A 16,305-nucleotide genomic window follows, 5' to 3' on the forward strand; every position below is an offset into this window, starting at 1 on the left:
TGACCAAGCAAGGGCCGGCCACATCCTCTTCTATAGGGGTCGGCCCTTTGCTTGGTGACCAAGCATGAAGGGGCCGGCCACAATAAATCAAAAAGGGAGGGTTGTTTTGAATTTTTAAAATATTCTCTTTGTAGAAAACTATAAGTTTTAAAAGAGAGATTTTAATTTTTTAAAACTTTCCTGATTTGAATTAGGCCACATGTTTTAATAGAAAATTCTAAAAGTTTTAAAACTTTCCTTTTTTAACCATCCTCATGGTTTAAGAAAAAAAAGAAGATAAGTTTTAAAATTAAAATTTTCTATCATCATGTTAAAAAAGGAAATTTTATAAGAGAAGTTTTAAATTTTAAAACATGGTTTTAATTTTTAGAACTTTCCTTTTTTAACTCCTACTTTAAGAAAGAGAGCTTGTAAATTTTATAAGAGGATTTCTTCTTGTAAAATTTTAAAAAATATATTTCCTTTTCTCTTGATGAGGTGGCCGACCACCTTGCTTGGTGCCCAAGCAAGGGGCTGGCCATAATTTAAAATAAAAAATCATCACAAAAATTAATGTTGGTGATTAATTCATTCAAGAGGAATGAAAAGGAAAAATAAAAAAGGAAAAAGGAAAAACTAGAGAATGATTTTATTTTTTATAAAAAGTTTTTCCTTAATTGCCTTGGGCAAGTAATATAAAAGAAGGGGTGAGGAAGCTTCATGAGAAACAACTCTTATTCTTTTGCTTGGTGATGTCTTGGTGGCTGACCCCTTTCTCTTCTTCCTTTCCCTTTGCTCTCTTCTCCTTGGTGGTGGTGATGGCCGGATTTTAGAAGAAGAGGAAGAAGCTTTTGGGTGGTGTTCATCTTGGAGGATCGTCACCCACACGACGTCCAAGGCGAGGCGAGGAATACGGCAGAAGATCTCGAGGTCACTAGCTTACAAAGAGAAGGTATAACTAGTAGTTTTCTTCCGCATCATACTAGTTATTTTCTTTGTAAGAATTCTAAATACAAGAGGCAATTAGATCTAGTTTTTCGAATTTATTTTTCAAGTTTGTGTTTTCTTCTTTTTCGAATTTGTGATTCAATTGTTCTTTTTGGTTAACCTAGAGTTATTTAAGGAAATTAAATATTAGCTTTCCTTAAAAGGCTTTGTCTAGGCGGTGGTGGTTGCTCCCATATCCAAGAAGGCCATGTGCCTCGCCATGCAGTCCTGGAAGCCAATTTTGGAAATTAATATTTAATGGAATTAATAACATAGGTTGATTTGAATCAATAGTGTTAAGTTCCGCTTGCGATTCAAATCTAAACCATTAAGAACAGATAAGTTAAATTTGGAATCAATGATGTTAAGTTCTGTCTGTGATTCCTAATTTAGCTTCTAAAGAACACAATAGGTTATTTAAGGAAAGGTTCGACACTTGTACAAAAAATTTTTGTACAGTGGAACCGGTACATTTTCCTAGGACTAACCAACATAGGTAGTGTGGACGGCCTGACAACAGGCGACGATGACGGTGGCAGGTTGCATCACTAGTGCTAGAGGGTCCTATGAGAGGACTAGTGTCGCAGAGAGCTCAGAGTCAGTGTTTATTACTCTGGATCCCATAGAAGATGTGTCAACAAATGAAAAAATATGCTCAACAAACTTAACATGACAAGATATAAAGACTTTTTTTAAGAGTGAGATCATAGCATAGGAAGACACTCTAAGTGAGAGAATAGCCAAGAAAGACACAACAGGTTGACTTGGGATCAAGCTTGTGGCAGGAGTAGAGGCACAACCATGGAAAACACAAGAACCTGAAGACACGAAGCTTTGAAAGATCGGGGATGGTAATGAACAATTTTTCAAAGGAGGACATGTTGGAAAGACCTATCTTAGACATGCAGTTAATCAAATAGACTGTCATAGCAAAGGTATAAGGTTAGAAAGTGAGTGGAATAGATGCTCTGTGCAATAGAGTGAGACTAGTTTCGACTATATGACAGTGACAACATTCAGAGTATCCATTTTTTTAGGAGTGTGCAAAGGGTTAGTAAGGTGCTTGATACCATGAGCAATAAGAAAGAAGCGAAGAGCTACGAATTCATCTCCATTGTCAGTAAAGAGTGTCTTGATAGTCATTGAAAAATGATTTTCAACAAGTGTTTTGAACGCAATAAAAGTAGAGTATATATCCAATTTTTTTTCATAAATGATAAAGTCATATATAATTCATAAAATGATCAATGAAGATAATATAATATCTTAGCCCATCAAATGATGAAATAGGAGACGTCTATATCAGAAAATATAATATTCAAAGAAGTATAGGATGAAATACTAGATTTATGAAAAAATAACTTATGACTTTTATTAATATTGCATGAAGTGTAAGAAAAAATAGACAAAATATTCGTAAGAAATAAAAGACCCAAGGAACACAAAGACTATTATAAAATACCTAACGACAGATGACCTAAATGACTATGTCATAAGTGTTCGTCTCAAGCGACCGGTAAGAGAGAGGAAAATTGTCTGAAATTATAAACATACCCTTCTCAATGATTTCGGCTTAAGTTATACAAACACTTTAATAAACAAAACTAAATTGCATAAAAATAAAAGAGACTACCGGATTTTACTTGGTTACAACCGGGAAAGTTGTTAATCCAAGGCGTTGAAAGCACTAACAAAATTCTCCTTTCATCGTAAGAGGCTTTTATAAGCATTGGAAGTATAGAAAATATAAATTGAATAAATAATTCGAAGTACCGAAGTGTTGTTATTAAATCTCGAGCACTAGGGCTCCTTTTATAGGCTCACTGGTTGAAGTGACTGTTTGATGACATGGCACGATCCGGGCGCCCGAACTTGGTCTGGGTTCCCCCAACTGGTTGCCTAGCTGGTCGTCTCAATCCATTTTATAATGGTAAAGGGATTAACATTTATCCACTCCTGGGCACCCAGACCATCTCCGAGCGCCTAGATCGCTGCTGACATGGACTTGAGGTTGATCCACGACAACTAGGTGCCCGTTGGGCACCAAAGTGGTTCAAGCGCCGATTGGTTCGAGTGCCTAGATCAGTCAACTACAAGTTGACCGTCCGATGCCTTCTCTAGTCGTCGGCTTCTTCTCCGGTTGCTTGGGTGATCCTCTGGCCTTCCAGAGTTGAGCTCACCCAAACCCAACTTCGGCCTTCTACTTGAGCACTCATTCTCTTTGGCTTCTCATCCATCGAAAGCACCGTGCTCATCCTTCTCACTCCACCAGTGTACTTTTCCACAGCTTCTCGTTCCTCAGATGCACAAAGCTCGTTGACTCGATTCCCGTGCTACCCTTCTCATTCGTCACATCTTTGGCTCAACTTCTTATATTCTTAAGCTCCTGTACACTTAAATATAAGACATCAAATACAAACAGGACATAACTTAACTCGATTGACCACATGAAAAATGTTGGTAATGCCCGATGAAGTGTGTGCTAAAACATGTTTCATAAACATGTATAGCGGAAGACTAAAATGTAAATAAATTTAATTTATTACAACACACACTCACACACCACACACATGTAGGATACAATCGCACTGACAAGATCATAAAACAAAAAAATGAAAATGAATAACAATTATTCTAGGTATACCTTACGGATGACCTGTAACGAGAAAGGCATCAACCGTAGAGACGTTGTTGAACTTCGCCTCTATTTGTATCCACGCCAAGATTTTCAAGACAACTCCTTGAGTACAAGCCTCTCCTTCGAAAGTTACTAGCCACGAGTAGAGGAGAGGGATCAAGAGGAAGAAGAAGCAAATAAAGAAGGCATTCCTTCCTTGTGGTGGACACAACAACAAGAGGAAGGGATTCCTCTTGTTGGCAGCGGGAGAGAGAGAGAGAGAGAGAGAGAGAGAGAGAGAGAGAGAGAGAGATAGAGGAGAGGAGGATTAGGTTTCTAAAATCCTAATCAACCAAAATAATGAATTGTGTATCTAATTCTCTCTTAACCATATCAATATATAACCCTCATTAATGAATTGGATTAGTAAACCCAAATCCAACCCATTATTCCTTAACTAAAAATGAGTTCATTAACCCCTTGGTTTGGTTCATAACTAAACTAAGTTGGTTCATAACTAAAGTAAGTTGGTTCATGACTAATTTAATTTGGTTCATGAGTAACCACATAGGGTCCAACTCTTCCATAAGAAATGTGGCTCATCCGCACCTCCGTTTCGATAAATATTTCTATATTTGTCTTATGCATGGTCTAACCAAACATTTATCTCCTGATCTAATAATCCTATTCTTTAACTTGTTTTACACCTTTTAGAGACTCATAGTTCATGTGACCCAATAAGTTCTTGGCTCATATTGGTCACCCATAATTAACTGCTTAATTATGGAACGATCATGAGTGACACCTAGTAGTACATCATGACCCCCAATTAGTCAAAAAATCATAGTTAATTTTAGAACTAATTCTAAACCTTTCAAAAGCTACAGTGAGTCGTGTCTCATTCCTTTCACTTATCTTATATCCACTTGGTTTAAGATATGGTCTATGTGTCTGCCCCCACTAGATTGACTACAACACATCTAGGTCAAGTAATACTTCCTCGTTTTGTGAATTCAAATTACTCGTTCATGTGTACAAGAGTCTCGTACTCTTAATCATGTGATACTTAGCCAAAGACTTTAAGCAATAATCCTAACGAGTGACACTAGGGTATACGTCTTCTCGCAAGAAGTGATGAATCCTCTATGAGCTATCCAAACACCTTCGAATACTTCGACTTATACCCAATCATCCCGGGTCCACACCTCGATAACATGCTTACTTAAGATATCAAATTATAAGTCTCCATGACCAAGATAACTTGTATACCTCAAGTCAAAGGAAAACTTGCACTCGAGTTGTAGTAAAAACGTCATAGACATATCTATATGTAGAGAACTATATGAAATTTTACAGCAGGTCACTCCAATGAAGTAGTTACCATAACTAACATCCATGTTTAACACTCGACATCCTAATGTCCCAGTCAGTGAGAAATAGCTGATTGACCGAACCAAGGAGTATAACCCCAGCTAGTCTTACAGAATTGATGATGTCCGAATGCATCAACTCGACGACTAGGGAAATTCCAATATGTTCATAATTGAACATGTAAAGATAATCACAAGTTGTGATCCAATCACAAATTCTCTTATGCTATGAATTGTATTGTGGGCATTCAATAAATGAGTTTAAGATGATTCAAATATATAATGTGCACTCAAATAGTGAATCTATATTTAGTAAAAAATCGTAAGGCAATCTACCTTAGGACATCTTTCTGTTGGTGTGAGAAGCATCCGATGATCGAACCTAAGTTTGATAATGGTAAAGGGTTCAAAGTTAAGGTAATTTATTGTCTAACATGTTTGAATGAGTTTGCAGGAAAGTCCTAAGTGTACTTAGGCAAAAGTCCTAGCCACGGTTAGGCAGGTTGAGAACCCTAGGGGGTGGTAACCCTAAGCAAAAAGTCTTGGCGGGTCGAGGGCTTCGAGCAAAAGTCCTAGAGTCGGGGACTCTAGGTGGAAAGTTCTGGTGTCGCGAACCAGGTGGAAGACTGGATGAGTCATAGAGCGGACGTCTAGCAGAAAGTCCTGGAGCCTCGGACACTGAGCAAAAGTCCAGTTGGTCTGGAGGATCAACTGGCAGTAGGGAAACTCTCCTGAGTGGAGTAGGTGAGGACACGTTCCCCGGTGAGGTAATAGTAGGCATCGATTCGACCTAGGGTTTCTGGATGGAAATCAGAAGTCAGAATCGGACAGTCCAGAGACTATCAAATACTTTATTTATCATGTCTATATTGTGCTAACTTTGTTTTGTAGGGTATGGTTAGTTTTTGGGACTAATGTATTTTGCAGGAAGCGAATTGGACACATTTGCCTCGAATGAACAATACCCGAGGCGCCCTCCATGGAGCTTGGAGGCGCCTCGGGTGCACTACTGAAGACCTCTGCGCAGCATGGTAGAGGGCACCCTCCATGGAGCTAGAGGCACACTGGACGCTGGGTGGAGGGCGCCCTCCATGATCTTGGAGGCGCCCTCAGGCGGATAAGCAGCGACCAGTTCGGAGCTCATCCACGCTACGATTTCGACGGGATTGAGGGCACCCTCCATGGTGTTGGAGGCGCCCTCCACGGGCTACTTAAGCCCAGTATGACCAGCATCAAGAGAACAACACATACTTGCAATTCTTCTTCCGTGTGCTGCTAGCAAAGCGATCCGACGAAGTCCTAACTCTACTCCGACGACCAGAAGCTTTCAATTCCAGATTTCCTTGTTATCGGTATATTATTTAATAGTGCTTTAATTGTTGTATTCTTTTGTAATATTTCCAATCTTATAGTGATTGCCCACCAAAAGCAATCAACGATCGCGAGCCTTGAAGTAGGAGTCGCCACAGGCTCCAAACAAAGTAACCAAAAGTGTTAGCATTGCTTTCGTGTGTTTTACTTTTCTGTTGCGTATTTACTCGATAGTTTTCCGAAACGAAAGTAAAAGCTACGAGCACTATTCACCCCCCTCTAGCACTTTTTGATCATACAATTGGTATCAGAGCAGGGTCACTTCAAATTGGTGAAACCACCATTCAAGCAGTTTTTCGTGGCAATTTTTTTCTATTTTTCGGAGTCGATCGGAATCAGTATAATTGCCACCTTTCGATCTATTTTAATTGCATTCGAAATTTTTGCTCGAAGCTAATGTAACACCACTTGAGTTCGCGTATTTATTTTTTAATCTCGCACTACTAATCCAAGACCAAGTCTAGGAATAAAATTTCTTATTTTTGTTTGTGCGAGATTTTCTTCCTTAATGGCCCATCAAGAAGGCTACAGCACAGCCTGCCTACCTCTTTTCTTCGGTGCGGACTTTAGCTACTGGAAGAGCCGGATAGAATACCACCTCAAGATGTAAGTCGAATGTGGATAATTATCCAAACTAGACTCGAGCTTCCATGAGATGACATTGGAAAACCAGTCTCATGCGTGAACTGGGACACCAACTTAATGAAGAAAATTGAAGCCGACACCAAAGTAACTTGCATGCTACAATGTGGGTTATCAAAAGAAGAACTGAACAGAGTTGGCCCTTTCTCAAGTGTGAAAGAACTATGGGAAAAACTGATTGAGCTGCACGAAGGCACCTCCAATACAAAAGTAAGTAAGCGTGATTTAATTTTGAATAAATTATATAACATAAAAATGTAGGAAGGTAAGACGACTAGTCAACTTCACATGCAGATTTAGGATCTACTGAATGGACTCAACGCGATCGGACAGAAGGTGGAGAATTGGGATGTAATAAGGTACACACTCAATGCTTTTCTAAGGAATACATTGTGGGCATCAATGGTAGACGCCTATAAGGTATCTAAGGATGTGTCTTTAATTAAACTAGATGAGTTGTTTTTCGAATTTGAATTGCATGAACAGACTAATGCACGTTCAACCGAGAAAGGTATTGCGTTGATTGTGTAGGATCGAAAAGAATTTAGATATCTCCACAATAGCATGATATTGTCCACTTTGGGCCTTAACCCTCATGGTTTTGCTCTTGGGCTCTCTCCAAAAGGCCTCATGCCAATGGAGATATCTTTTCTCTTATAAACCCATGATCTTTCCCATGTGTTTCCAATATGGGACTATGTTTGCAACCTTGCAACCCCAACAATCCCCCCCTCAAACAAAGGACCATAGGCTTCCCACGTCCGATCCTCGACCCACCAGGTCTTCCTGCCCCTTGGTCCACCCGACCTACTAGGACTTCCTGCCTGGTGTCTGGTCCTCTTGATTCGAACATAGGAGCTCCCACTTTCTTTGTTCGAGGTCAATATTGTACCCACATGGCTCAACCAGACCATAGCTCTTGTGCACAGTCGGCGGTTAAACCTTCTGGCAGTCCGGGCTCTGATACCAATTGTTGGATCGAGATCGCGCTAGAGGGGGGGGGTGAATAGCGCTCGCGGCTATTTTTATCGTATCGGAAACGTAAAACTACCAAAGTAAATATACGCAGCGGAAGTAACGAATGCAATCACAGAAGGACACAGATAGTTTTACTTCGTTCGGAGCCTAGGTCGACTCCTACTCGAAGGCCCGCGATCCTTGATCGCTTTCGGTGGGCAACACTTATAAGTACGAAAAAGAGTACAAAATTTACAATCAGTACAGTAATTAAAAACAAGTTTACCGACGACAGAATCGTAATCTCGAAGCTCCTGGTCGTCGTGGACTCGTAACAGCACTTCAGGGTCGTTGATTGAGCAGCACGCAGCACAAGGATCGCTTGTTCGTCGTTGTTCTAAGCTGCTGGTCGAGACCCCTTATAAAGAGGGTTCAAGGCGCCTTACACTGTTCATCAAGGCGCCTTGAACGAGCCGAGTCACCCGTGTGGATCAGCACGGACCTGGTCGAACTCTATCTGGTCTAAGGCGCCTTCAGCCTATCCAAGGCGCCTCCAACCTCCGGTTCAAGGCGCCTTGAACCCCATTCAAGGCGCCTCCAGTCTGCTGCGCTGGCCTTTTCCTGGCTCGCACCCGAGGCGCCTCCAAGCCCCATGGAGGCGCCTCGGACACTGTTCATCCGAGTTCTTCTTTGTGTTTTTGGTACCTGCAAGTATATTAATCCAAAAATACCTGCAACACAGAGTTAACACAAAATAATAGTATGACTATGAAGTTATGACAGTCTCCGGACTCTGACTTCGATTTCCCGGAAACCCTAGGTCGACCCGACGCCTCTGTTCCTCTACGGGAACGCGTCCTCACCTACTCCACTCGGAGAACATACTTGATGCCAGTCCGGACTTTGCTCGGCACTCAAGCTTCCGGACTTTCCACTGAACATCCGCTTCCCGACTTTCACCGGTTCGCGACACAGGGACTTTCCACCTAGGGTTACCACCCCTAGGACTTTTGCCTAGCCTCGACCTGCCAAGACTTTCCATAGGGTTACCACCCCTATGACCTAGGGTTACCACCCCTAGGGTTTTACCTTGCCTAACCGCTTAGGACTTTCTGAAACACTCAAACAAAGTCAGATAACAAAGCATCTTAACTTTGAATCCTTTGCCATTATCAAAACTTAGGTTCGATCGTCGGATGCTTCCCGCACCAACAATCTCCCCCTTTTTGATTATGGCAATACGTAATTCAAAGTTAAGAAAAACAACATATGTAATAACTGCATTAAGTTAACCAAGCTTAAAATGAACTTCAAATGCAATAGAGGTTAAGCTGGAAACTTTGAACTTTGACATATTAGACTCCCCCTTAAGAAAAGCCCTCCTTTTATCAAATACTTTGAATTTAACTTTAATTTACCTACTCTCTGCTTTTATTAAATACTTTGATTTTTCCATTAACTTTAAATCTACTCTCCCCCTTTGCCATATATCAAAAAATAAACCAGTTTGAAAGTAGATTTGTATTTTTCTGAAGGAAAATTTTCAGAGAGGAAAAAAGATAAGTTTTCTTCTTAGCAAAACTACTTAGCTTTTTGAATTTTGGATTTTGCCAAATTTGAAAATAGTTAGCTATATATTCTTCTTTGAAATGATTTGTATTGAGAAAGTATTTTGCCAAATAGCTAAGTTTAGAGTAAAATCTAACTAAGTCTAGTAAACATATTCTTAAAATTAACTAAGTTTGAAGATATGAGTATTTGAATTTTCAATAAAATGTTTTCAATAAAAAGTTTTGCTTAGAAGTTATAAAATTTGAGGTCACTTTAAAATGTTATAATTAGTTTACTAGATTTGAAAAATAGTTGAATATTCAATTACATGGTTAAGTTTTTGAAAAAAAACTGTAAATGAGTTTTGAATACTCATTTTGAAGAAAATTAACAAAATATTTATTTTTAGGACAGAGGGAGTAGTAGGAGTTTGTTTTCAGTCCAAGCATGAGTCAAATTAAATTATTAAGTTTAATTTGATTAAGTATCAGAGCCCTAAAATAATCAGGTAAAGTAATTTGATTAGAACCGTAAAGTATAATCATGCTTAAATTGAAACATACTTTTCCCAACTGTCTAACCTTTAGCTACTTGCTGATTGCCTAGAGGGCAGTAGCTTTCACATGGTTAGTCAAATTAAGTCTATTTGGTCCAGTTAGATTTGGCTAGAGCTGGAAGACTTGACTTGATTAATATTTATGATGTGTTTAACGCCCAGACTCATATTGATGCACAAACATAAGCATTCCTGAGTCCAGGCTGTACCCTATGCATCTCACGCCATTCTAAGTTTTTCAAACACAAGCAAGGTAGACCTAGGTGTTTGTGAGATGCTCTGGCTTCATTCTAGAGGTACATGATATCTAGGGGAAAACCTAAGCTAAATCCAAATTTTTTTTTTTTTTTAAAAATCTAACAAAATTGGAGTTTTGAAAACTATTTTTCCTAGAATTTGAATGAGTAACTGATAACTGAGCATTGTCTATTCTACCCAACACATTCCTATTTGTCTTCTAAGTGAGCTGAACTCAAGTTCAGGTAAGGGTTTTGTGAAGATGTCAGCTAGATTTGATTTTGACTCAACATAGTTGAGTGTAATATCACCCTTAGCTACATGATCCCTTACAAAATGGTGCTTCACTTCTATATGTTTAGTTCTTGAGTGATGAATTGGGTTTTTTGTTAAATTTATGGAACTTATATTATCAATCGAGATTTTTGTGTTATGATAGTTCAGTTGATAGTCTTTAAGAGTGTGCATCATCCAAAGTAATTGAGATGTGCATTCACCTAAGGCTATATATTCAGCTTCAGTGGTAGATAAAGCAACACAATGTTGCTTTCTACTTGACCAGCTTACTAGGCACTGTCCTAGAAATTGACAACTACCACTTGTGCTTTTTCTATCTAACTTGCATCCGGCGTAATCCGAGTCAGAATAGCCAAGAAGGTCAAAGGTGCAAGTTCTAGGGTACCAGAGTCCTATATTTAGAGTGCCTTTAATGTACCTAAGTATTCTTTTTACATAGGTTAAATGTGACTCTTTTGCACAAGATTGGTATCTTGCGCACATACCAACTGCAAATAAAATGTCGGGTCGGCTTGCAGTTAGGTAAAGCAAGCTTCCTATGGCACTCCTATAGTACTTTGGATCTACTGGTTTTCCTTCAGGGTCAGAGTCTATGTTAATGTTGGTTGCCATTGGAGTATTTATTATTTTTGAATTTTCCATGCAGAATTTTTTAATTAATTCCTTTGCATATTTAGTTTGATAAATGTATATTCCATCTTTAGTTTGTTTTATTTGTAAGCCTAAGAAAAAATTAAGTTCACCAACCATACTCATTTCAAATTCATTTTCCATTAATCTAATAAATTCTTTTAACAATTTAGAGTTATTTGATCCAAAAATTATATCATCAACATAGATTTGAGCTATGAAGATATCTTTTTCTACAGTTTTTACAAATAGAGTTGGATCTATTTGACCTTGTTTAAAACCTTTGGATATTAAGTGATTTGATAATCGTTCATACCATGCCCTAGGGGCTTGTTTAAGTCCGTACAGGGCCTTTTTTAACTTAAATACATGATTAGGATATCCTAAGTCCTCAAATCCTGGGGGTTGGCTTACATATACTTCCTCCTTAATAAATCCATTTAAGAATGCTGACTTGACATCCATTTGGTATAGTTTAAATCCTTTGTTTGCTGCATAGGCTAACAACATTCTAATGGATTCGAGTCTAGCTACTGGGGCATAGGTTTCATCATAGTCCAAACCTTCAACTTGGCTAAATCCTTTAGCTACAAGCCTAGCCTTATTTCTAATTATTTCACCTTGATCATCTAGCTTGTTTCTAAATACCCATTTTGTATCGATTATTGATTTATTTGAGGGTTTAGATACAAGTTCCCAGACTTGATTTCTCTCAAATTCGGCTAACTCTTCCTGCATAGCTATGATCCAGTCCGGGTCAGGAAGTGCTTCTTCTATTGTTTTTGGTTCGATTTTAGAAATTAGGGCAATCTGACTGTGGATTCTATAGGAGGATCTAGTTCTAACTCCTAGATTTGGATCACCCAAAATTTGATCAGATGGGTGAGAGGTACTGGCCCTAGTTGGTCTTATAAATGGGTCAGGGGCTGGTTCCTCTGGTTTATTAAGATTTGGTTGAATTTCATCATCTTCTATATTTCTTGGATCAATATCAACATTCTCATTTATATTTGGTAGATTATTTTCTTCATCAAATATTATATTAGTTGTTTCTTCAACTTTTAGGGTGTTTTGATTGTAGACTCTATAGGCTCGACTATTTGAGGAGTATCCTAAGAATATTCCTTTGTTAGATTTGGGTGTGAATTTTCTTAAATAATCTTTAGTATTTAAAATGTGAACTTTACATCCAAATATTTTTAAATAATTTAAGTTAGGAATTTTATGATAATATAGTTCATAAGGGTTTTCTTGTGAAATTTGTTGATCAAAATTCGGTTTTGAATATGAGATTTATTGCTTCTGCCCAAAATTGGTGATTTAAATTATATTCATTTAACATGGTTCTAGCGGCTTCTTGTAGAGTTCTATTTTTACGTTCCACCAGACCATTTTGTTGGGGGGTTCTGGGACATGAAAATTCATGTTGGTATCCATTTATTTTACAAAATTGGGTAAATTTATGATTTTCAAATTCTCCTCCGTGATCACTTCTTATTCTTTTAATTTTAGTATCTTTTTCATTTTCTATTAATTTACAAAAGTTACTAAATATTTCATAGGTTTCATCTTTATTTTTTAGGAATTTTACCCATGAAAATCTAGAGTAGTCATCAATTATTACTAAGCAATACTGGTTCTTGCTTAGTGACTTAGCTCCATGTGAATCAAATAAGTCAAGGTGAAGGAGCTCAAGTAAGGAGCTGGTTCTTTCGAGATTTGTTGATTTGTGTGTTGACTTAGTTTGTTTTCCCTGTTGACAAGCATTACAGATTGAATTTTCAATGAATTTTAGTTTTGGTAAACCTCTAACTAGACCATTATGACTCATTTTTGAAATGAGTCTAGTGTGAGTGTGACACAATCTTCTGTGCCACAAATCAGTTTCCTCTTCTTGTGTTAGAAAACACTTTGTTGAGGATGTCGGTAGATTAATTGAATACATATTATTTATCCTAAGTCCCTTAAGTAAGATTTCAGGATTTTCAATGTTTTTAACTAAACACCTGGTTTTGTCAAAAGTTACTAAGTATCCGCTATCACACAATTGACTTATACTTAGTAAATTAAACTTGAAATTCTCAACTAAGAGGACTTTTCGAATAATAAAATTGGAGTTGAGTTCGATATTACCGCTTCCGATTACCTTAAGTTGACCTTCGTTACCGAATGCAACTGATCCTAAGTTCTTGTACGTGAGTTTAGTAAACTTCAATTTATCTCCAGTCATGTGTCTAGAGCAGCCACTATCCAACATCCATTGATCCAATTCCTACATAGGAAGTGGTTGAATTGTTTTAATGGATTTCATGATAGTTAAATTGAAGTAAACTTGTTAGAGATAGATTTGAAAGAGTTTTAAAATAATTTTTACATTGAGTTTAAAAATAATTTTGAAATTGAGTTTTAAAAATAATTTTGAAATTGAGTTTTAAAATAATTTTGAAATTGAGTTTCAAAAATTATTTTGAAGTTGAGTTTTAAAATAATTTTGAAATTGAGTTTTAAAATAATTTTGAAATTTAGTTTTAAAAATAATTTTGAAGTTGAGTTAAAAATAATTTTGAAATTGAGTTTTAAAATAATTTTGAAATTGAGTTTTAAAAATAATTTTGAAGTTGAGTTAAAAATAATTTTGAAATTGAGTTTTAAAATAATTTTGAAATTGAGTTTTAAAAATAATTTTGAAATTGAGTTTTAAAAATAATTTTGAAAAAAAATAATTTTGAAGTTGAGTTTTAAAATAATTTTGAAATTGAGTTTTAAAAATAATTTTGAAATTGAGTTTTAAAATAATTTTGAAATTGAGTTTTAAAATAATTTTGAAATTGAGTTTTAAAAATAATTTTGAAGTTGAGTTTTAAAATAATTTTGAAATTGAGTTTTAAAATAATTTTGAAATTGAGTTTTAAAAATAATTTTGAAATTGAGTTTTAAAATAATTTTGAAATTGAGTTTTAAAATAATTTTGAAATTGAGTTTTAAAATAATTTTGAAATTGAGTTTAAAAATAATTTTGAATTTGAGTTTTAAAATAATTCTTACATTGAGTTTAAAAATAATTTTGAAATTGAGTTTTAAAAATAATTTTGAAATTGAGTTTTAAAAATTATTTTGAAATTGAGTTTTAAAAATTATTTTGAAATTGAGTTTTAAAAATAATTTTGAAATTGTGTTTTAAAAATAATTTTGAAATTGTGTTTTAAAAATAATTTTGAAATTATGTTTTTTTTTTTAAAATAATTTTGAAATTGAGTTTTAAAATAATTTTGAAATTGAGTTTTAAAATAATTTTGAAATTGAGTTTTAAAAATTATTTTGAAATTGAGTTTTAAAAATAATTTTGAAATTGTGTTTTAAAAATAATTTTGAAATTGTGTTTTAAGAATAATTTTGAAATTGAGTTTCATATTAATTTTGAGATTTGAGTTTTAAAACTTAGTCATCTCACCCGATCTAAATTTTCAATCAGGGAATCCTATGATTGATGTGAGATGATTTATTGTTGAATTCAGGATTTTGGTTTAACTTGTGTTAGATTCAGGTTTGGCTTTGGGTTCAACAAGTAAGCATTCTTTGGATAAACTTCTGGGCTATGGTGAGTCACAAGGAGCTCATTAAAGTAACCATGCCTTCGAGGTTTTCCAAATAGTCCTACCCATTGAACTTAATACCAATCCTTGGTCTAACTAGTCAGGATTCATTTAAGGGTAGCTTCGGTCAGTTCCACTTGGCCAAATGCACCAGGTCGAAGCCATATCTTCCTAGACATGCGATGCCCAAGCTTCCCTAACGTACTATCATCCAAAAACTTCACCAGTACTGTGGGTCAAGTTAAACCTAGCCCGTTTTAATCTAACCTTAATTACCCTGCCGGGTAATCTACTCTTGTTTTACCCATTTCGGGTAGATTAGGTTTAGTTACCCTGCCGGGTAGTTTAGTTGGGGGTGCCAGCGAGTCTGGATCCTCCATTTTTATTTTCAGTGTTAACTTAATTTCGACTCTTGAATATCTTAACTTGATTTTAATTTTGAGTTTTGAATTGATAATTTAATTTTGAATTTTGAATTTAATTTTAATTTTAAATTTTGAATTTTAAATTTTTAGGATTGTTTTTCGTTTTGCTCCCCCTGGATCATGGCCTCGATATGGTCTATCGAGGTAGTATATTTGATCCTTTGGAACCCAGTATTGGTCAGGTCTAACTTGATTGACCAAGTTAGACTTGGAGACCCATGCTTGGACTGATTTAACACTTTGTTTGTTTATTAATGATAAATAAGATCTATATTTACTTTTGTATCCCAGCCTATTGTAGACGGCTCTTTGTGTCCCAAGAATCAAGTCCAAATTCTTGGAGCCCAAAGTAAACCGTTCTAAGGTATTTTCTAAATCTTTAACCCGATTTGTTAGACTTGAATTTTCTTCATCAAGTTTTTGAACTTGAGTTGGAAATTCAGTCTGACTCTGGTCAGGTAAGGGTTTGGTGTTAGCCACTTCTTTAAGGACACTTACTTCCTTTAGAAGTGACTTAACCTTCAGGTTTGACTTAGCTAATTTGCGCAATAAATAGCTAACTAAAGTGTTCAACCGGGAGATACTTACAGCGGGGTCTGGTCCTTCGGAAACGGATACGGATCCGTGGCTTTGCTCGGACTCTGCCTCAGACTCGCTCTCGCATCCGGATTCGACGACTTGGTCCCGAGCCATTAATGCGAGTAGACTCGTTTGTTCGAGCTCGTCGTTGTTGTCCTCCGATGAAGATTCGTCCCATGTTGCCTTAAGGACCTTTTTCCTTCTTTGCTTTTTGACCTCCTTCAAGTTAGGGCAGTTGGATTTGATGTGCCCCTTTTGGTTACACCCGTAGCATGTAACTTCAAACTTCATCTTGGTATTTTGTGGGCCTTCCTTTGATTTTACTGCCTTCTTTAGATCTCTTTTGTCGAATCCTTTCGTCTTGTAGAGCTTCTTCACGAGGTTTACCAGCTCGGTTGTAATGTCATCTTCTTCATCCTCAGAGTCTGGTTCAGTTTCTGATGCTGGTTCGGTTCTCCGTCGTGGTCTCGGTTCCCGGGTTCGGCTTGTACCTGCAACCAACGCAATACCTTTC

Source organism: Zingiber officinale, chromosome 7B (genome assembly GCF_018446385.1).
Source record: "Zingiber officinale cultivar Zhangliang chromosome 7B, Zo_v1.1, whole genome shotgun sequence".
Classification (NCBI taxonomy): Eukaryota; Viridiplantae; Streptophyta; class Magnoliopsida; order Zingiberales; family Zingiberaceae; genus Zingiber; species Zingiber officinale.